General features: G+C 47.3%; 1 protein-coding gene and 1 pseudogene across 4 annotated transcripts in view; one reads left to right on the top strand and one right to left on the bottom strand.

The window, feature by feature from the left end:
- Positions 1 to 22,129, top strand: part of LOC137541584 (sterile alpha motif domain-containing protein 10-like) — a 597,983-nt gene that overhangs the window by 468,934 nt on the left and 106,920 nt on the right. The gene's annotated exons all lie outside the window — the stretch shown is intronic.
- The window catches only part of LOC137541587 (pre-mRNA-processing factor 6-like), a 49,913-nt pseudogene that overhangs the window by 13,054 nt on the left and 14,730 nt on the right, over positions 1 to 22,129 (bottom strand).

Raw genomic sequence — 22,129 nt, 5'->3', positions numbered from 1 at the left:
AGCAGGAGACTATCAAGAGTGCCTTTGGTATCACAGAAAAATAGGAAAGCACATCCGTTGTGGGCCCTTGCCACCATGCTCTATCAGTCTTAAATTGGTTTGAGGAATTTCAGAGTTTAACCTGCTTTCCTGGCCAGATCAGTCCCCTGACCTCAATCTTATTGAGCATTTGTGGGACAAAGTCAAAAGATCACTTCAAAGCTTGGAATCACCACCATCCAATCTGACCCAACTTAGAGCTGCCATTATGTTAGCATAGGCCAACATTCCTCAGCAACTGTATCAGCTTCTTGTGGAGTCCATGCCAAGAAGAATATCAGCTGTAATCAGAGCTAAAGGTGGACCAACTCATTATTAGAGGGTGTCTACTTATTTTACCACTGTATACTATTTGTATAGAACTACAGGAATATATTTTTACATAAAATGATTCTGGTCTAAGTGTTCTAATTATTTCTATGAGGGGTAACTGTTGCAAATGCAGTGTTCTCCTTAGAGCCTATTAGCCGGGCGCTCCGCCGACCTGAAATTCCTAAGCGCCCGGCTGCCAATCGCTAGCCTCCATGTGCGGTAACTGCTTTTACAAGCGCCCGCTGTTCCTCCATTCCCGTCTGTGTCAGTGGTGTGGAGGGAGGGACTGGGAAACTACTGTATGACGTAGTGTCGTCCCGCCCTCCTCATGCAGCTCAGAAGACTGCCTCTCACTACTGCTGTCAGCCAGTCACGTTACAGCTTCTCCAGCGGGGGGGCGTAGCCTGTCTTGTAGGTCAGCTAATGTACTGCCGCCCGTTATGGAACTTTTACAAGCCGCTGGGTCTGTGTGTATTCCGGCTGTAAACGTGGTGGGAGAGGGGAGAAAATGAGGATGCTTCTCTTTAGTGTGATCAGGTCAGTCATCCTCCTTCCACACGCTGGCCTCTTTGTTTTATGAGTGTGTAATAAAACATCGGAGGATTGCTAGACAGCGTGTGAAGGACTCCTCAAGCTGTAGGCTTCCTCCCCCACGTGTGTCTCCGGGAAATCAAACAGTGAGAAATCTCAGGGGGATTCAGCTGCTGCTGACCTGTGACGATCTATTTACACAGCTCATTGCGATTCCTGGGCTAAGCTGTCTATCTAGCTGATTACCTATACATCATACCCACCTGCATCTGTTACAGCAGGCATTGGTTATGATCTCAGTGCAAAATGTCCATACCTACATAAAAATTACACAACAGACGATCATTCCACATGACATCACGTAATCATAGTTTAACGAAGATTCGTTAAACAACGAGTTACAGATGGCTTACAAACCTTGATGCTTATTTTGTTTTGAAAGAACATCCTGATCAATCACATTGGAAATGACTGTTAAAATTAAACAATAGTTTCCGCTAAAATCGGTAGCAAAAACTTAGTTTCATTTGAACGATTGCCTGTGTCCTCTCGGTCACATCACTCCACTTCCGATGTTCAAAGATAGATCGTGGAACTATTGTTCATAGCGGAATTCCGTGATCTATCTTTTGATGGGGACTCGGCTTTAATCTTAAATTGCTACTCATGTCCAAATCCAAATGTCCTGCTGTAGCCACTAATTGCAGCTTTCAACATAGGTGCACATAGGTGGCACCCAAAATAAATTAGCCACTTCATGCGACCCTCCCAGCATGACCTTCCGTCACCACCCGGCTACTTTTTCATGCCACCCGGCTGAAAAAAATTTCTGGGGAGAACACTGCAAATGTATATTGTGGCTAACAGTGGTCTTGTAACCCATATAACTGACTCTGGGAGAAGTAATGCTTTATTGAGTTAAGCTCTTTGTATAGCAGCCATCTCCTGCAACACCCAGGAACACAGCTGGTGTAGTTAATGATCATCATGATCTCCTCTCTGTGATGTACACCTACCTGTATCCATTGCTCGCGGTTGATCTCCACTCCGTTGGCTCGCAGGGAAGTGATGGCTCTGTCCACAATCTTCTCCACCATCTGTGTGTTGCCGTTGGCCTCCTCCAGTTTGGCGGCTGTGATCCAGATGTGTCTGTCGGTGGGGATGTTCTCTCTAGCCTTGTTCAGCACCTTACGGGCGTTCTCGTATGTCTCCAGCCTGGCAAGCGCCAGCCATAGCTGCACCACAACCACACAGCAAAGAGAATGTAAGGTGAACAAGGGCAATAATGAAAGCAACTATGTTCATTAGAGTAAATATTAAGCTTTTCAAGTAAAAAAACAAAACAAACAACCATAGTATAGTTGAGCACCTCTCATCGCAGACTTAAAGGGGAACTTTACTGAATAAAGCTTAGTGGAAAAAAAATGCTAATTTTATACAATATTACTTTATAAATACAGTCAGTGTTTGTCTTTTGTATAAAAAAAAAAACACACACCTTTCCTCTCTCTCCGCTCTTTACGTTCTAATGCCTGGTACACAACGTGCAATTTCTCGCCAGATAGATGGTCCAATAAATAATTTCCAACAGGTCCGAACTGATTTCCAATCGTTTTTCTGATCATCTGATTTTCCGATCACTTCTATGCAAAATTGATCAGAAAAATCGGAAATCAGATCGGACCTGTCGCAAATGATCAATTGGAGCATCTCTCCGGCAAGAAATTGCATGGTGTGTGCCAGGCATTAAATATACACACGTGGCGACATCTTTACTGCTGGAAGGTGATCTCTGCAGATTGTTTGCTGTGTGCTCCAAAGCCAGTAGAAACAACACCTGGTCTCCCAGAATGTTCAGGGAGGATAATTCTGCATAATAAACAGCCTGGGCTAAACTTCACTGCGAGGGCGGGGTTTCATACCAATATGCTGTGTTTCTAATGCTGAAACCAGTGGGTATCCTGAATGATCGACTGCACAGCCCCGTTTCTTGCCCCGTGCGGAGCGTGCCGCCGCCCGGGGCGCTGTTGGGAGGGGGGCGCTATAATGGAGGGGGGAGCCGGAGCCGCGGGGAGGGCAGCCCGACCTCTCCCTCCCTCTCCTCTCCCGGGCGCCCTCCGTGCTCCCCCCTCAGATGCAGAGTTCGTGAGCAGCAGGGAAGCGCTGTTTACAACTCACCGGCTGCCTGGCTCCAAGCGCTGCTCTCTCGCCGCTGGTCTCCATTCTCTCTCTCTCTGTATACGTACTGATACACGCTGCTTCCTGTAGCCGGAAGCAGCGTGTATCAGTATGTATACAGAGAGGGGAGACCAGCGGCGAGAGAGCAGCGCTTGGAGCCAGGCAGCCGGTGAGTTGTAAACAGCGCTTCCCAATCCCTGCTGCTCACGAACTCTGCATCTGAGGGGGGAGCACGGAGGGCGCCCGGGAGAGGAGAGGGAGGGAGAGGTCGGGCTGCCCTCCCTGCGGCTCCCCCCTCCATTATTGGGGGCATCTACCTATCTAACCTATTCTGGGGGCACCTACCTAATCTAACCTACGCTGGGGGGCAGCTGCTAATCTAACCTACGCTGGGGGGCACCTACCTATCTAACCTACACTGGGGGGCACCTACCTAATCTAACCTACACTGGGGGGCAGCTACCTATCTAACCTATACTGGGGGCAGCTACCTAATCTAACCTACGCTGGGGGGCAGCTACCTATCTAACCTACACTGGGGGCAGCTACCTAATCTAACCTACGCTGGGGGGCAGCTACCTATCTAACCTACACTGGGGGGCACCTACCTAATCTAACCTACGCTGGGGGGGCAGCTACCTATCTAACCTACACTGGGGGGCAGCTACCTATCTAACCTACGCTGGGGGGCAGCTACCTATCTAACCTATACTGGGGGCAGCTACCTAATCTAACCTACGCTGGGGGGCAGCTACCTATCTAACCTACACTGGGGGGCACCTACCTAATCTAACCTACGCTGGGGGGCAGCTACCTATCTAACCTACACTGGGGGGCAGCTACCTATCTAACCTACACTGGGGGGCAGCTACCTATCTAACCTATACTGGTGGCAGCTACCTAATCTAACCTACGCTGGGGGGCAGCTACCTATCTAACCTACACTGGGGGGCACCTACCTAATCTAACCTACGCTGAGGGGCAGCTACCTATCTAACCTACACTGGGGGGCAGCTACCTATCTAACCTACACTGGGGGGCAGCTACCTATCTAACCTATACTGGTGGCAGCTACCTAATCTAACCTACGCTGGGGGGCAGCTACCTATCTAACCTACACTGGGGGGCACCTACCTAATCTAACCTACGCTGGGGGGCAGCTACCTATCTAACCTACACTGGGGGGCAGCTACCTATCTAACCTACGCTGGGGGGCAGCTACCTATCTAACCTATACTGGTGGCAGCTACCTAATCTAACCTACGCTGGGGGGCAGCTACCTATCTAACCTACACTGGGGGGCACCTACCTAATCTAACCTACGCTGAGGGGCAGCTACCTATCTAACCTACACTGGGGGGCAGCTACCTATCTAACCTACACTGCGGGGCAGCTACCTAATATAACCAACACTGGGGGGGCAGCTACCTATCTAACCTACACTGGGGGGCAGCTACCTAATCTAACCTATACTGGGGGGCAGCTACCTATCTAACCTATTCTGGGGGCACCTACCTAATCTAACCTACGCTGGGGGGCAGCTGCTAATCTAACCTACGCTGGGGGGCACCTACCTATCTAACCTACACTGGGGGGCACCTACCTAATCTAACCTACACTGGGGGGCAGCTACCTATCTAACCTATACTGCAGGCAGCTACCTAATCTAACCTACGCTGGGGGGCAGCTACCTATCTAACCTATACTGGGGGCAGCTACCTAATCTAACCTACGCTGGGGGGCAGCTACCTATCTAACCTACACTGGGGGGCAGCTACCTATCTAACCTACACTGGGGGGCAGCTACCTAATATAACCAACACTGGGGGGGCAGCTACCTAATCTAACCTATACTGGGGGGCAGCTACCTAATCTAACCTATACTGGGGGGCAGCTACCTATCTAACCTATACTGGGGGGCACCTACCTAACCTATACTGGGGGGCACCTACCTAACCTATACTGGGGGGGCAGCTACCTTATCTAACCTATACTGGGGGGCAGCTACCTAATCTAACCTATTCTGGGGGGCACCTGTCTAATCTAGCCTATACTAGGGGGCACCTACCTAATCTAACCTATACTGAGAGGCACCTACCTATCTAACCTAGGGGGGGGGGGGGGCGCAATTTTTACACCCTCGCCCTGGGTGCATTTTAGCCTAGAAACTGCACTGCGACTGCATTCTACAATATGTCACTACAGAGGCTCTTTATGAACTCTTAATCATTTTACATCTTGACCCCAGAATTGAGGTCTTTAAAGCGGAACTGAAAGGTCCTGAAAAAGAGGAGTTTCACTCACCTAGGGCTTCTGCCAGCCCCCTGCAGCCGAGCGGTGCTTGCACTGTGATCCCCCGCCGCAGCTTTAAATTTTTAAAGCCGCTGCGCCTGCGGGGCCCCTGGCCGCACGTGTCCTCGTTCATGCTCCCATTGGCAGGACCGTACTGCGCAGTCGCAGTAGATATTTTCTCGTACTGCGACTGCACAGGACGCTCCTGGCTATGGGAATGCATATGAGGATACGCGTGGCCATGGCGCAGTTAACTTCGACTTCCACTGAAGAAACGTGAGCCGTGGCGGGGGAATGGAGAATCAGTATATCAGCGCGGGCACAGGTCGACTGCAGGGGGCTGGCAGAAGCCCTAGGTAAGTGAAACTCTTATTTTTTCAGGACCTTTCAGTTCCGCTTTAAACTGGTCATACGTCAGAAGCACCAGATCCTGGGCAATCTATAGTAATATAGATTAATAGTAATAGTGGTTATAGTGCGATTAGGGCCACAAGACTGGTTATAGTGCGATTAGGGCCCCATGGACATGTTATAGTGCGATTAGGGCCCCATGGACAGGTTATAGTGCGATTAGAGCCCCATGGACTGGTTATAGTGCGATTAGGGCCCCATGGACTGGTTATAGTGCGATTAGGGCCCCATGGACTGGTTATAGTGCGATTAGGGCACCATGGACTGGTTATAGTGTGATTAGGGCCCCATGGACTGGTTATAGTGTGATTAGGTCTCCATGGACTGGTTATATAGTGTGATTCGGGCCCCATGGACTGGTTATATAGTGTGATTAGGGCCCCATGGACTGGTTATATAGTGTGATTAGGGCCCATGGACTGGTTATAGTGTGATTAGGGCCCATGGACTGGTTATAGTGTGATTAGGGCCCCATGGACTGGTTATAGTGTGATTAGGGCACCATGAACTGGTTATAGTGTGATTAGGGCCCCATGGACTGGTTATAGTGTGATTAGGTCACCATGGACTGGTTATATAGTGTGATTCGGGCCCCATGGACTGGTTATATAGTGTGATTAGGGCCCCATGGACTGGTTATATAGTGTGATTAGGGCCCATGGACTGGTTATAGTGCGATTAGGGCACCATGGACTGGTTATAGTGTGATTAGGGCCCCATGGACTGGTTATAGTGTGATTAGGTCTCCATGGACTGGTTATATAGTGTGATTCGGGCCCCATGGACTGGTTATATAGTGTGATTAGGGCCCCATGGACTGGTTATATAGTGTGATTAGGGCCCATGGACTGGTTATAGTGTGATTAGGGCCCATGGACTGGTTATAGTGTGATTAGGGCCCCATGGACTGGTTATAGTGTGATTAGGGCCCCATGGACGGATTATAGTGTGATTAGGGCCCCATGGACGGATTATAGTGTGATTAGGGCCCCATGGACTGGTTATAGTGCGATTAGGGCACCATAGACTGGTTATAGTGTGATTAGGGCACCATAGACTGGTTATAGTGTGATTAGGGCCCCATGGACTGGTTATAGTGCGATTAGGGCACCATAGACTGGTTATAGTGTGATTAGGGCACCATGGACTGGTTGTAGTGTGATTAGGGCCCCATGGACTGGTTATAGTGTGATTAGGGCCCCATGGACTGGTTATAGTGTGATTAGGGCCCCATGGACTGGTTATAGTGTGATTAAGGCACCATAGACTGGTTATAGTGTGATTAGGGCCCCATGAATTGGTTATAGTGTGATTAGGGCCCCATGGACTGGTTATAGTGTGATTAGGGCCCCATGGCCGGATTATAGTGTGATTAGGGCCCCATGGACTGGTTATAGTGTGATTAGGGCACCATGGACTGGTTATAGTGCGATTAGGTCACCATGGACTGGTTATAGTGCGATTAGGTCACCATGGACTGGTTATATAGTGCGATTAGGGCCCCATGGACGGATTATAGTGTGATTAGGGCCCCATGGACTGGTTATAGTGCGATTAGGGCCCCATAGACTGGTTATAGTGTGATTAGGGCCCCATGGACTGGTTATAGTGTGATTAGGGCCCCATGGACTGGTTATAGTGTGATTAGGGCCCCATGGCCGGATTATAGTGTGATTAGGGTCCCATGGACTGGTTATAGTGTGATTAGGGCACCATGGACTGGTTATAGTGTGATTAGGGCACCATGGACTGGTTATAGTGCGATTAGGGCCCCATGGACGGATTATAGTGCGATTAGGGCCCCATGGACTGGTTATAGTGCGATTAGGGCACCATAGACTGGTTATAGTGTGATTAGGGCCCCATGGACTGGTTATAGTGTGATTATGGCCCCATGAACTGGTTATAGTGTGATTAGGGCCCCATGGACTGGTTATAGTGTGATTAGGGCCCCATGGCCGGATTATAGTGTGATTAGGGCCCCATGGACTGGTTATAGTGTGATTAGGTCACCATGGACTGGTTATTAGTGTGATTAGGTCACCATGGACTGGTTATATAGTGCGATTAGGGCCCCATGGACTGGTTATAGTGTGATTAGGGCCCCATGGACTGGTTATAGTGTGATTAGGGCACCATGGACTGGTTATAGTGTGATTAGGTCAACATGGTCTGGTTATAGTATGATTAGGGCACCATGGACTGGTTATAGTGTGATTAGGTCACCATGGACTGGTTACTGTATGATTAGTATGAAGCCCCACCTCCACACTGGTGGGACAGCACGGCTCAGCATGATCCGAGCGTCCTCCGGTTCCTCCAACTCCACAGCGGCCTTCCACAGACGCACGGAATTCGGGACGTGCTCCAGAGCTGATCAGGGAACAGAAGAGAAGATACAGTAATAAATGTGCAGATCAATGACATAAAGGAGTGAACAAGTCTGACAAGAGATTTGTTAAAGCAAACCTGTGGCGACAAAAATTTAGATCCTTACCTCCGAGGCTTCTCTCAAATTCTCATCCAACCCACCAATGCTCGCTGGGACCCTGCTGTTCTTTGCAGCTCCGCTCCATGTACAAGCACATCCCGTATCAGCGCAGTAGGGCGATGCTTGTGTACGGCTTTTCCCTGCATGCACCAGTGGCTCAGTGCTACTGCACAGAGTCAGGCTGTACTCACAGCTACGCTCATACACAGAGGAGAACATAATTGACAAGGCTTGAGGAATATGCTCAGAGGGTCCCAGCAATGTAATGGTGAAGTTGAGGGAGGAGCCTATAGACTATCCAGATACTCTCCTCTCCACAGCATCTATTTTTTCCCTTTCTCTTGCCGCAAGTACACTTTAAAGAGAACCTGATGCAGCATTAAACCGCCGATCACTGTGTGCTCATTAGTGGGCATGCAATACTACATGCCCACACAGGTAGTGCCCCCAAACCACCAACCGGAAATCTGCGATCCCCGCCGGCAGGAAGTGACATTTACATGTCACTTCTGTTTTTTTTTGTTTTTGTTGTTTTTTTTTTAAATAAAAGGTGGTTGCTGATTTGAATCTGCAGATTCCTTGCAGATTACTTTGCAGATTTCTTGCAGATTGCCTACAAAGTTGCACAGATAATCAATGGAATCCTATGGAATGGACTGGGGGAGAGTGTAAATAGTAGCCAGTATTTTATTGCTAATATGCCCAATCGAAATACCAAAGATTGCATTGTGTGTAGGGACAGTAAGACCCCGGGTGACGGGCATAACACCACCTATTATTGCAAAACTTGCTCACGGCAGGCTCAGGTTACACCCAGGAACCCACTGTTTTTCAATTTACCATACCTTGGCTTTCTCCTCTGCTACCAGCCAATAGAAGATGCCAAACTGTCCAAATAAGGTATCAAATTAAACGTTATAATGTGTTCTTTAAAATAAGATATACCATGTTACTGTGTTACGTTCCATGTTAAAATGAGAGAGTAAGAGAGCGCATTTCTTTAAAAAAAACCTCAGAGCAGAAACGACTTCCTTTAGGAAAGAACTCCGAGTGGAAAGGGTTAAAGTGTACCTGAGATGCGACAGGGCAGTGTGCGCTCGATAAACCGTGACTCAGCCACAGTACCAGACTGTCCAGTGAGAGACAGGAGCAGCCCGAGGAGACGGCGAGGGATCGAGCAGCCTCAAGGTGGCTGAAGGAAACACCAAGTAAGTATAAATCCCAAGACCTCTTTGGTCTCAGGTTTTCTTTAAATGAAAAAATAAGATACTTACCCAAGAAGAGGGAAGCCTCTGGCCACATACTCTAGCAGACAACTGCCGCTGTCCCGGAGTCTCTTGAAGTAATGAGCTGTAACTAAGGGCATCAAAGTGCACTTTGCTCCATATAAGCTGAAGCCATACCGGACTAGATCTGGCAAGGGCGCCCCTAGGGGCGAGCCCAAATGCACCCACATAATATGTCAGTTCTATGGCCCCGCAGCTGAGCTGGTGGCCATCATAGCCCCACACTTTGATGTAAAGGGGTTGCTGTGCTGGATTCAATCAGCCGACAGGACCCCTAGCGTCTGCCATGTTTTCCCACAAAATCCAACATTGATACTTAACTAAAAAGCACCTATGTCAGACATAGACCAACGTAGGATTGGAAAGGGTTAAGCCAGTGCTGTCCAACTTAAAGGGCAGGGGGGTGTCTAGCACTGGATTTTACGGCTGTAGAGGGCAAAGCATCAATCGCCTGGCTTCAGGGGCGGAGCCAAGCACAAACAAAAGGTGGGCCTGCCAGAGGAGGGGGCCCGACACAAAAAGTAGACCAGGCAAATGAGTGCGGCCCGGGGGCACATCCGACCCGAGCACCGCCAGTTGGGCAGCCCTGAACTACACATTACAAAGACTTGTAACAGCTCAGTCAAAAGAGAGCCTTCTGATAAATGAATAGTCTGAAGTTAACATTTATCTTTGATAGCAGAAGCATACAAGCGACGCCAGCAGCCTTCTCACACGTGCGGTTCAGAAGCGGTTACCTTTCCGAAGGACCCGTTTCTTGGCTCGCAGGTCGGTCTCCAGCTCTGCAGCTCGGATGTAGATGCGGACGGACTGCGGGAGGTGACATATAGCCTGGGCCACGACGGCCTTCGCTGTGTCTCCGGGCTGCAGGCGAGCGGCTTCCAGCCACACATCTTCACTCTGAGGGGAGGAAGTGTCACAAATATAGCTTTACTATCAAGGTGTCATTGGTTTTAAGCAAGTGAAAACTCTACATTCTACTAGAAGAGGAATCCCCAGTGACTATCGTTGTACGCTATGTCTCAGCAAGCCACAGATTGAGGAGGAATCCACAGTGACAAATGCTGCACACTATGTCACAGCAGGAGGTATGCGGCTGACAGGAAATGGACCATAATCCTCAGAGCCTTTAAATCACCATAAAAGTGTTTCAAACACGAACGCTTTAACAAACGCTGTTAACCGCTTACAAATGACTTGACTAAACAACATGGCGTTTGAAAGCAGTCAGTGTTCAGCATCTGAAAGAACAGAAACAACAGGCCTCAGACATCGGTGTGAACTGTCCATGTACTCAAATGACCAGTGCTGTCACCATGTTAGATACATTTTTTTTTTTATTTGAATGCTGATTAAAATCTTGCTCTATGTCATTTTTTTTGCTGCAGTTTTCATTGTACTATTAGTGTAATGCCTATTGTTCCTAAAAGTAGCGTATATAGCAAAACAGTGGCAGTAGTGCTGGCATTTCACTGTATATTTAGCTGTTAAAGATTAGTCTACTGTAAGCACTATTTGATCGAGCCCTGGTCCTTTTTGCATTACATTAGATACAATTCACCGCATCAGCAGTGGGAGGAGCCCACCATGGAACCCCCATACAGGTGAGATGTAATCTGCAGCAGGCCTCACCTTAGGACACATCTCCGTCCCTTTCATGATGAGGTTGCGAGCCACTTGCAGCTTGCCAGTTACTTCCTCCAGACGGGCAGAAGCGATCCAGGCTGGCGGGTGGTGGGGGTTCGTCTCTCGCACAGACTTCAGCAGAAGGCGGGCTTTCTTAATGTCACTGGTGAGAAGAAAAAAAAAAGACTATGTGAATGACATGACACACACACACACCACAAACACATCGCCGTCAACAATCACAACAAAGCGCTGTCAAAAAACACAACACATCCCTGTCAACAAACACAACGCTGCCAACACATCGCTATCAACAAACACAACACAGCACTGTCAACAATCACAACACAGCGCTGTCAACACACACAACACAGCGCTGTCAACACACACAACACAGCGCTGTCAACAATCACAACACAGCGCTGTCAACAATCACAACACAGCGCTGTCAACAATCACAACACAGCGCTGTCAACAATCACAACACAGCGCTGTCAACAATCACAACACAGCGCTGTCAACAATCACAACACAGCGCTGTCAACAATCACAACACAGCGCTGTCAACACACACAACACAGCGCTGTCAACACACACAACACAGCGCTGTCAACACACACAACACAGCGCTGTCAACACACACAACACAGCGCTGTCAACACACACAACACATCGCTATCAACAAACACAACAGCGCTGCCAAACACCACAACGCTGTCAACAATCACAACAAAGAGCTGTCAACAAACACAACACAGCGCTGTCAACAAACACAACACAGCGCTGTCAACAATCACAACACAGCGCTGTCAACAATCACAACACAGCGCTGTCAACAATCACAACACAGCGCTGTCAACAATCACAACACAGCGCTGTCAACAATCACAACACAGCGCTGTCAACACACACAACACAGCGCTGTCAACACACACAACACAGCGCTATCAACAAACACAACAGCGCTGCCAAACACCACAACGCTGTCAACAATCACAACAAAGAGCTGTCAACAAACACAACACAGCGCTGTCAACAATCACAACACAGCGCTGTCAACAATCACAACACAGCGCTGTCAACAATCACAACACAGCGCTGTCAACAATCACAACACAGCGCTGTCAACAATCACAACACAGCGCTGTCAACAATCACAACACAGCGCTGTCAACAATCACAACACAGCGCTGTCAACAATCACAACACAGCGCTGTCAACAATCACAACACAGCGCTGTCAACAATCACAACACAGCGCTGTCAACACACACAACACAGCGCTATCAACAAACACAACAGCGCTGCCAAACACCACAACGCTGTCAACAATCACAACAAAGAGCTGTCAACAAACACAACACAGCGCTGTCAACACACACACAACACAGCGCTGTCAACACACACAACACAGCGCTGTCAACACACACAACACAGCGCTGCCAAACACCACAACGCTGTCAACAATCACAACAAAGAGCTGTCAACAAACACAACACAGCGCTGTCAACAATCACAACAAAGCGCTGCCAACAATCACGATACAGCGCTATCAACAAACAACACAGCACTGCCAACAATCACAACACTCACTTGATGTCGCCGCCGTGGGTCGGGATCATAGAGTTCAGATCAGTCAGGTAGCCTTTGGGATCAACCACGGTCTGGCCACTCACAGAGTCAGACACCTGCAAGGAGAATAAGTAAGGTGGTTATCAGAAGGACCCCTGTAGAGGACTGCATGACAGCAAAACGATTTCAAGGCTGCAGATTCTCCCAGCAGAACATGCTGGTGACAGCAATGTAGCTCTACTTCCCCTGTGGTCCTCTGGTGATGTCATCACCTATTCTCTGCACCAATAGCAAGGCATCCAGCTTTCAGGTGTAGGTGGCAGCTAGCAGTCTCACCCATTGTTCGATTCTTGTGACTGTGAGGACTCACAAGGACTAAAAAGGGAACCTGAAGTGAGAGAGATATGGAGGCTGCCATATTTATTTCCTTTTAAGCAATACCAGTTGCACGGCTGTCATGCTGATCTATTTGGCTGCAGTAGAGTCCGAATCACACCAGTAACAAGCATGCAGCAAATCTTGTCAGCTCTGACAATATCAGAAACACCTGATCTGCTGCATGCGTGTTCAGGGGCTATAGCTAAAAGTTTTAAAGTTTGTACAAACCTGTGATGTGTGTCACCCGTAGGGGATCGAAAGCCAGGGAAAGGAGGCGGAGGGATGACAGAGCTGTGCATGCGTGATGTCCTGCGGCAGGCGGGGGAGTGGCGTCCTCAAAGAAGTCGCCCACCCATTAAGAGTCTATCCGCTGGGTGGATCGCTCCCTGGCTGGGAGCTCCCATACACACGCTTGATTATCCGCTGAGTCCATCGTTATCGGCCGCCTCAGCCAACTTTAGTGAAGAGGGTCTATGACCCTTTAGAGGCAGAGGATCAGCAGGACAGCCAGGCAACTTGTATTTGTTAAAAGGAAATAAATATGGCAGCCTACATGTCCCTCTCACTTCAGGTATCCATTAAGCAAAGCCCCAGAAATTACATGGCACGATGCTGCTAAGTTAGTAAGTCTGTACAGGTTCCAAACTTCATGTTACATATAAACGTAATGGCATGAATAGACTGCATCTCCCACACTTAATGCGTTTTGTGCGTGCAGAAAAAAAAACTGACATTCTGCATGATGACTCTGCACATTTTGTCAGTTGTCTCTATCAATTACATCAGCTGCTGTGAAAAAACGTGCACGTTTTCCTGCATAGAAACACACTTGGTGTGCAGAAAAAGTATGCAGAAAACTGAGACAAGTGTGTTCTCTGCCTCAGTTCTGAGGTACAGAGACAGAAGATAGAGGCACACTGCTCTCCCACAAAAGCCCACACCCTTTAAAGTGAATGTTTACCGGATTAAAAAAGAAAAAAGTCAGATACTCACCTAAGGAGAGGGAAGGCTCGGTCCTAATGAGCCTTCCCTCTCCTCTCCCGGTGCCCGGTCCCGCGCAGGATCCCCCGTGGCAGTATTCGACCAGTTCGGTCAAATACTGCCACTTCTGCATGCCTTCGGGAGCTTTCGGAAGCCTTCGGGCTCCCGATGACGCGGCCACTCCATACTACGCATGTGCGAGCGCCCTCTATGACGCGCTCGCGCGTACGTAGTATGGAGCGGCCCGTCTTCGGAAGCCCAAGTGCTCCCGAAGACCTCCGAAGTCCCTGCGGCGGCGGACGCGAACGGGGGAGCCAGCGCAGCACAGAGGGCACCGGGAGAGGAGAGGGAAGGCTCATTAGGACTCGAATAGTGCCTCTTTACAGAGGCCTCTGTACAGAGGCACTATTCGTGACCTTGAGACTGTACTGTGTACTCCTATCTGTTTATTGCCTGAGGAAGTGGGAATATACCCGTGAAACGCGCTGCGGTTCTGTTCATGGAGTATGTGAATAAATTGTCTTTATCTTAAGCGACAGCATCGAGTCTATTTCTGAGTGGCCGGTCCACCGCCGCCACCCGAATACTTTAAACATTTTAGCATATTTTATCCTTTTGGCGCCTCTGTACATCTACTTGATGAGTATAAATTTGTACTTGTTTCCTAATCATATAAACACAAGCAGAGTCTATGCCTTCCATACAGATTACACTAGTGATGACCTCTTCTACTCACCTGGCTCAGCCTCATGTCCATCAGAGTGTTCCTGGCCTGTCCAATCTTCCTCATGTCCAGCTCTCCAGAGCCAGGAGTCATCAGGCCTGGGGTCATTCCTCCGGGGTACGGGGAGTTCAGCCCGCCTGGGAAAGGCGTGTTCAGCCCTCCAAACTGCACAAAAGACAGACAAAACAATGTAGAAAATGATAGGTCAAATAAGGAACAAAGCGGAGCCTCACATTGGCCTCAATTCACTAAGATCATGTTGGAGATAATAAGGCAAGAGAAAACTTACCACCACACATCAATGGTATTTTCAGTGTTACTTCACTAAAGAAGCTTGCCTTATTAAAGAGACTGAAGCGAAAATAATTTGATATTTCTGCCTGCTGGTTTGCATAAGAAGTATGTGGAGAAGTGAAACGCCGCATCCCAGCGCAAAACGAGGTGTTAATACCCCACAAATCCCGAGGCAAACATCCATGACTTTGAAAGAACTGTGCAAAGTGACATCACGGTCTGCTGCCTGGATGTGGGCGGAGTTTGCTACCCTAAGAAGCAGCTCTGACTACAGATACAGTGGTTTGCAAAACTATTCGGCCCCCTAGAAGTTTTCCACATTTTGTCATATTACTGCCACAAACATGAAATCAATTTTATTGGAATTTCACGTGAAAGACCAACACAAAGTGGTGTACATGTGAGAAGTGGAACGAAAATCATACAGGATTCCAAACATTTTTTTACAAATAAATAACTGCAAAGTGGGGTGTGCGTAATTATTCAGCCCCCTTTGGTCTGAGTGCAGTCAGTTGCCCATAGACATTGCCTGATGAGTGCTAGTGACTAAATAGAGTGCACCTGTGTGAAATCTAATGTCAGTACAAAATAAATATAGCTGCTCTGTGACGGCCTCAGAGGTTGTCTAAGAGAATATTGGGAGCAACAACACCATGAAGTCCAAAGAAGACACCAGACAGGTCAGGGATCAAGTTATTGAGAAATTTAAAGCAGGCTTAGGCTACAAAAAGATTTCCAAAGCCTTGAACATCCCACGGAGCACTGTTCAAGCGATCATTCAGAAATGGAAGGAGTATGGCACAACTGTAAACCTACCAAGACAAGGCCGTCCACCTAAACTCACAGGCCAAACAAGGAGAGCGCTGATCAGAAATGCAGTTAAGAGGCCCATGGTGAGTATGGAAGAGCTGCAGAGATCTACAGCTCAGGTGGGGGAATCTGTCCATAGGACAACTATTAAAGTGGCCATACATGGTACAATTTTTCATTTTTTTTCAATTAGATAATTTAGTTCGATTATTCCGTTAGATCGAATATAAAGATTTTTCCAGCATGTCCGATCTGATTTTTCTCGAAAAAACGGGATAATCGTTCGAATTTCGTGATCGGAAAAAAAATTTAAACTTTCATTCGATTTGATCATTTAGATCAAATAAACGGGATAATCGAACGTTTTTATTGTACCATGTATGGCCACCATTAGTCGTGCACTGCACAAAGTTGGCCTTTATGGAAGAGTGGCAAGAAGAAAGCCATTATTAACAGAAAAGCATAAGCAGTCCCATTTGCAGTTTGCCACAAGCCATGTGGGGGACACAGCAAACATGTGGAAGAAGGTGCTCTGGTCAGATGAGACCAAAATGGAACTTTTCGGCCAAAAAGCAAAACGTTATGTGTGGCGGAAAACTAACACTGCACATCACTCTGAACACACCATCCCCACTGTCAAATATGGTGGTGGCAGAATCATGCTCTGGGGGTGCTTCTCTTCAGCAGGGACAGGGAAGCTGGTCAAAGTTCATGGGAAGATGGATGGAGCCAAATACAGGGCAATCTTGGAAGAAAACCTCTTGGAGACTGCAAAAGACTTGAGACTGGGGCGGAGGTTCACCTTCCAGCAGGACAATGACCCTGACGATCACTAGAAGACCACATGTATAGTGCAAGCTGTTTTCTCACTGTGCCTCCACAGAACAAACATCAACTTGGTCACTCTTTAGAGAAGAAGCGTGGGCACCAGTGCGCTTCAATCAGCATTTATTGCACATTCATGAGTAAAACAATGTAGCAGCATAAGAAATGGAAACACCATCAGATTACATCACCCGTCCAGATGTCGCCCCACACACAGAGCCCGTCCTCCCGACAATTGTTTCGCACCTGCCGGTGCTTGCTCACGGGATTTAGCTCAGTGGCGTTATGATTCCAAACAACGCCACGGAGGAATGGGCGTAACTATATGGTTACAGAAGCTCACGCCCATAAGCCTGCCTAGACCAATCCGCCGCCAACTCCCAAGCTGACGGAGGAGTGCGCGTCATCTGCGCACTTCCGCCCTCAGCGATACTCTTCCACCAATCCCGGCTGCATATGACGTCCATGACGTATGGGCGTCTGCATTACCATGGAGACGGGTAAACATACCCGAAGACCAGCGCTGAGCCACCTCCTCCAAGCAATCCGGGAGGAATACTGGCTTCCCATTGGCCCTGGTGGATAATGTTACGGAGGTGCAGAGGAGTGGGTAGGCAGGGAGGCGCAGATGAACACTTATGTTACTTTCGCCTCACAGTCTAATGGAATTAAATATTTATACAGACCATAGTTAAATCCAAATGTAATTATGAGCCAAACTCGGGGCCTTAAAGAGACTCCGTAAGAAAAATTGCATCCTGTTTTTTATCATCCTACAAGTTCCAAAAGCTATTCTAATGTGTTCTGGCTTACTGCAGCACTTTGTACTAATCACAGTCTCTGTAATAAATCAATGTATCTTTCCCTTGTCAGACTTGTCAGCCTGTGTCTGGAAGGCTGCCAAGTTCTTCAGTGTTGTGGTTCTGCTATGCACTCCCCCCTCAGGGGGGAAAGAAACACACAAATGATCTCTTGAGATTCAAAAGGAATGCTGTATACAGCCTCCTTGTGTATGGATGTATTTTCTATGTGTGGACATACAGTACATCAACCTACTTCCTGTTTTGGTGGCCATTTTGTTTGTTTATAAACAAACTTTTTAAAACTGTTTTTAACCACTTTTAATGCGGCGGGGAGCGGCGAAATTGTGACAGAGGGTAATAGGAGATGTCCCCTAACGCACTGGTATGTTTACTTTTGTGCGATTTTAACAATACAGATTCTCTTTAAAGGGAACCAGAGAGGATGCAATATACATACCTGGGGCTTCCTCCAGCCCCATACGCACGGATCGCTCCCACGTCGCACTCCTCCGCTGCCTGCATCAGCCGCCACCGGGTCCCGTCATTGCCGCGAGTCGGCAAGTCGGCCGGCGGACGCGGCCAATTCTCCGCATCACAGGGTGCTCTCCCCATACAGATACGCATGTGGCTGTTAACTGCGCAGCCGCATGCGTACATGTATGGAGGGAGCCCCTGTGATGCGGACAATTGGCCGCGTCCGCCGGAAGTGACGGGTCCGGTACCGGCGGATCCAGGAAGCTGAGGATGGCGGCGTGGGAGCGATTCAGGCTTATGGGGCTGGAAGAAGCCCCCGGTATGTATAAAATCTGTTTCTTTTTTCACCCCCCGTTCCTCTCTGGTTCCCTTTAACAATACAAGCAGACTTAGATCCCCTCCAACTAGAAAAGTGAATAGTGCATGATACATAAACCCAGGCTCGCGCCCAATTACCCATAAACCCACTAAAGAGGATTATTAAACTAACGCTCCCCTTCAAGAGGCAATTGGTGACACCTGGGACCATATATACAGTACGTCTATCTCTCTAGGAAGACACTTAGTTCATTTTTGTCATTGAACCCAAGAGGACCCAAAGCATTGGTTTTGGAGATCCAAAAGGACTCCCTCTGTGATAGGAGCTTCTCCCGATCACCCCCTCTTCTCGGAGTCACGACAGCAATCAGACCCACCATTTTAAGAAGGGACGGATCGCTGCCGTGCACTTCTTCAAAGTGTTCAACCAATCTGGGCACACCCCCCTCAGCCTTCCGGACAAAACGTATATGTTCAACCAATCTCTCTCGCATCGGGCGAGTTGTTTTCCCGATGTAAAAAAAGGAACAGGGACACAGGAGGGCATACACCACAAACTCGGTTCTGCAAGTGATGAAATCTTTAATCTGGAAGTGAACCGAGCCCAATTGAACCTCTTGTTTTAAGAACGTGGGGACAAGTAGGGCAATGTCCACATGGAAAGGTACCTTTAAATTTTTTCCCACCTAACCAACTGTCACGTATGGGAGCTATAAATTCACTATTCGTTAGCATGGACCCCAATGTAGGACCCTTTCTAAATGCCATAGTGGTTGGCTGTGTCACCTTTGGATCTAAACTCGTGTCCTGCTCTAAGATTTGCCAGTTACGTTTAATGATTTCCTGAACTTTGTCGGACATTGGGGAATAATCGAAAACCAAAACAAAACCGTTTTTCTCTGACTTTTCTTTGTTCAATAACAGATCTGTCCGATCAATGTTTCGAACTTTTTCCAGTGCTTGGTCAAGTTTAGTCCTTTCATATCCTCTAACTTGGAAACGATTATACATTTCCAATGCTTGTTTTTCAAAATCTTCATGTCTACCATTATTTCTGCGTAATCTAAGGAATTGGCTATAAGGTATGGACGACCCTAAACATAAAGCCAGGGCAACAATGGAATGGTTTAGAACAAAACATATCCATGTGTTAGAATGGCCCAGTCAAAGTCCAGATCTAAATCCAATCGAGGATCTGTGGCAAGATCTGAAAACTGCTGTTCACAAACGCTGTCCATCTAATCTGACTGAGCTGGAGCTGTTTTGCAAAGAAGAATGGGCAAGGATTTCAGTCTCTAGATGTGCAAAGCTGGTAGAGACATACCCTAAAAGACTGGCAGCTGTAATTGCAGCAAAAGATGGTTCTACAAAGTATTGACTCAGGGGGCTGAATAATTACGCACACCCCACTTTGCAGTTTTTTTTGTTTTTTTTTAAATGTTTGGAATCATGTATGATTTTCATTCCACTTCTCACGTGTACACCACTTTGTATTGGTCTTTCACGTGGAATTCCAATAAAATTGTTTCACCAAGATTACTATATCAGAGTTTACTTTAACAAGATTGTACTGTAGTATAAATAAGTCATGCATCACCAGCACCCCTCCCCCCATCCCCCCCAGTAAAAACACATTTTCATTCTCACTTCACTCAGGTAGGGCTTCTGTACAGTTGCTTCTCCTCTTTAGTTGGCACACTTCGGCTATGTTCCCATTATAACTCACCAGCGCTATTTCTAGCACTGAGCGATTTATTGTGATTCCTTTAAAGTTGATCCGAGATGAACTTTTACTCATTGCATAATTGTGTTCCTTTGCTATTGTTTATAGGGCATTCCTCAAGCCAAATACTTTTTGTTTTAATACTATAATTCCTTATAAACTAATCAAGCCACACCCACAGGTTTTCAGAGAGCCAAGGCACTTTCAGGCTAGAAACCCACTAGGAGAGCTTTTCTGAGCGCTTTGTTATTTGAAAAGCTCTAGCTAATGTAATGCTATGGGTGTGATCCCACTTGATGATTTTATAATGATGTGATTTTATAAAAATCCCCCATAGCATTGCATTACCAAGAGCTTTTTCAAATCACTCACGCTTACAAAGCGCTCCCAGTAAGTTTCTGGCCTCAGACAGTAGCAAGGGCTCATGGGAGCTCAGTCTGGGCAGGAGGAGGGGGAGGTATTACTAGCCAGAGATTTCAGAGGCAGAGGGGAGGAGGAGGGGGGGGGGGAGGAATTCGATTTTTTGCTCAAGATACAGGTAAGCCTGCCTCTGTGTAATGTTTACAAACAACATGGCTGCTGTCATTGTATCACAGGAAGAAATAATCATATTCTATTAAATCTGTTTGCAGCTAGATTTGCTGTGTAAACTATCTAAACTTTAGATAAGATATACAGACAATTTACTTGTTATAGTTAGTTTCTCATCTCGGATCCGCTTTAATCGCCTTTCCCTACGCTTTCCAAGTGCTTTTGCAGAGCAATTTTTTTCACTTCCTGACGTCAGACATTACCTGGAAATGAATAAATAGAAAGTGCTTTTTCAAGCGCTTACCAATCTCTTTATACCTTCCATTGAGCCAAAGCGCTAAAAAAAAAGAAAAAAAAAAAAAAGGTACAGGAAGCGCTTTTGTAAGCGGATCGGATTCCAATCGCTTACATGTGAACACTCTCATAGGGAATCACTGCACAAGCACTTTTGGGGCTATTTCTGAAATTACCAGTGCTTAAACAAAAAACGCAAACGCTCATAGGGCTTGATTACTAAACCGTGATAGCTCAAATATCACACCTTATCGAAGATATCACACTTTATCAAAGTTAACATGCCTTATCAGAGTAGCATAGCAAGCGCTACAGCCCGCAGGGGCTCAGGGTAGGACGAGTGCCGTTGCCAAATAGCAGGCATAAGTTCGTAGCGCTCGCTATGCTACTCTGATAAGGGGCTTGATTCACTAAACCATGATCATATCGGGGGCATTTTCATGCACTTTATCGCGTGATTGCGAATTTCTGCACGTAATTGCAAGTTTCTGTGCAAAACGAATACTGTTTTCGGCATGAAAATTCACGCAAAACTCGCAATTATGTTCAAAAATTTGCGATCACTCGAAAACGGCTGTGATATGAGTTATCACAGTTTAGTGAATCAAGCCCATAGTGTGACCAAGCCCTTATTGTTTGGCGTCTTGTCACCTCTGATTCTCGTCCTACTTCATCCTTTTACATCACTTTCTTTTCTTTCCTGGGTTGCTCCAATGCACGATTTTTTTCTCCGGTATCAGCCATCCTTGACCGTTTATGGTTCATGTTATGCACTTTCCATGATATATCAGCCATGTATTTTTATGCCATACATTTGTTTTATTTGGGGGGGGGGGGGGGGTATTGGAGACGCACGACTGCCATGGGCTTGATTGTATATTTATACTATACTCCGTTTCTCTTTTTGACGGGCACCTTCCCTCAGAGATAGATTGGTTAGTAGCCATTTTGCGAATCCTTCTAATACATCCAAGCATTGTAAAATTTTGGGTACGTATACTTGCGGCGGCTGCACCATGTGCAGGTACATGCAGGTGTGTCGGAATGTCAGGCTGCCGGATGGAAGAGACTGGACATTAGCACATTATGTGAACTGTAACACCACTTTAGTTGTATATATTTTGCTATGCCCATGTGGTGCATTCTATATTGGGAAAACCAAGCGGGAGCTACGCTCCATTTTCTGATCATGTGACCAATATAAAAAGCAAAAGCATGTCCAGTCTCACCACGGTGG

This window comes from Hyperolius riggenbachi, chromosome 12, assembly GCF_040937935.1.
Source record: "Hyperolius riggenbachi isolate aHypRig1 chromosome 12, aHypRig1.pri, whole genome shotgun sequence".
NCBI lineage: Eukaryota > Metazoa > Chordata > Amphibia > Anura > Hyperoliidae > Hyperolius > Hyperolius riggenbachi.
Note: the sequence above shows the minus strand (reverse complement) of the source record. Positions and strands in the feature narration are given on the sequence as shown.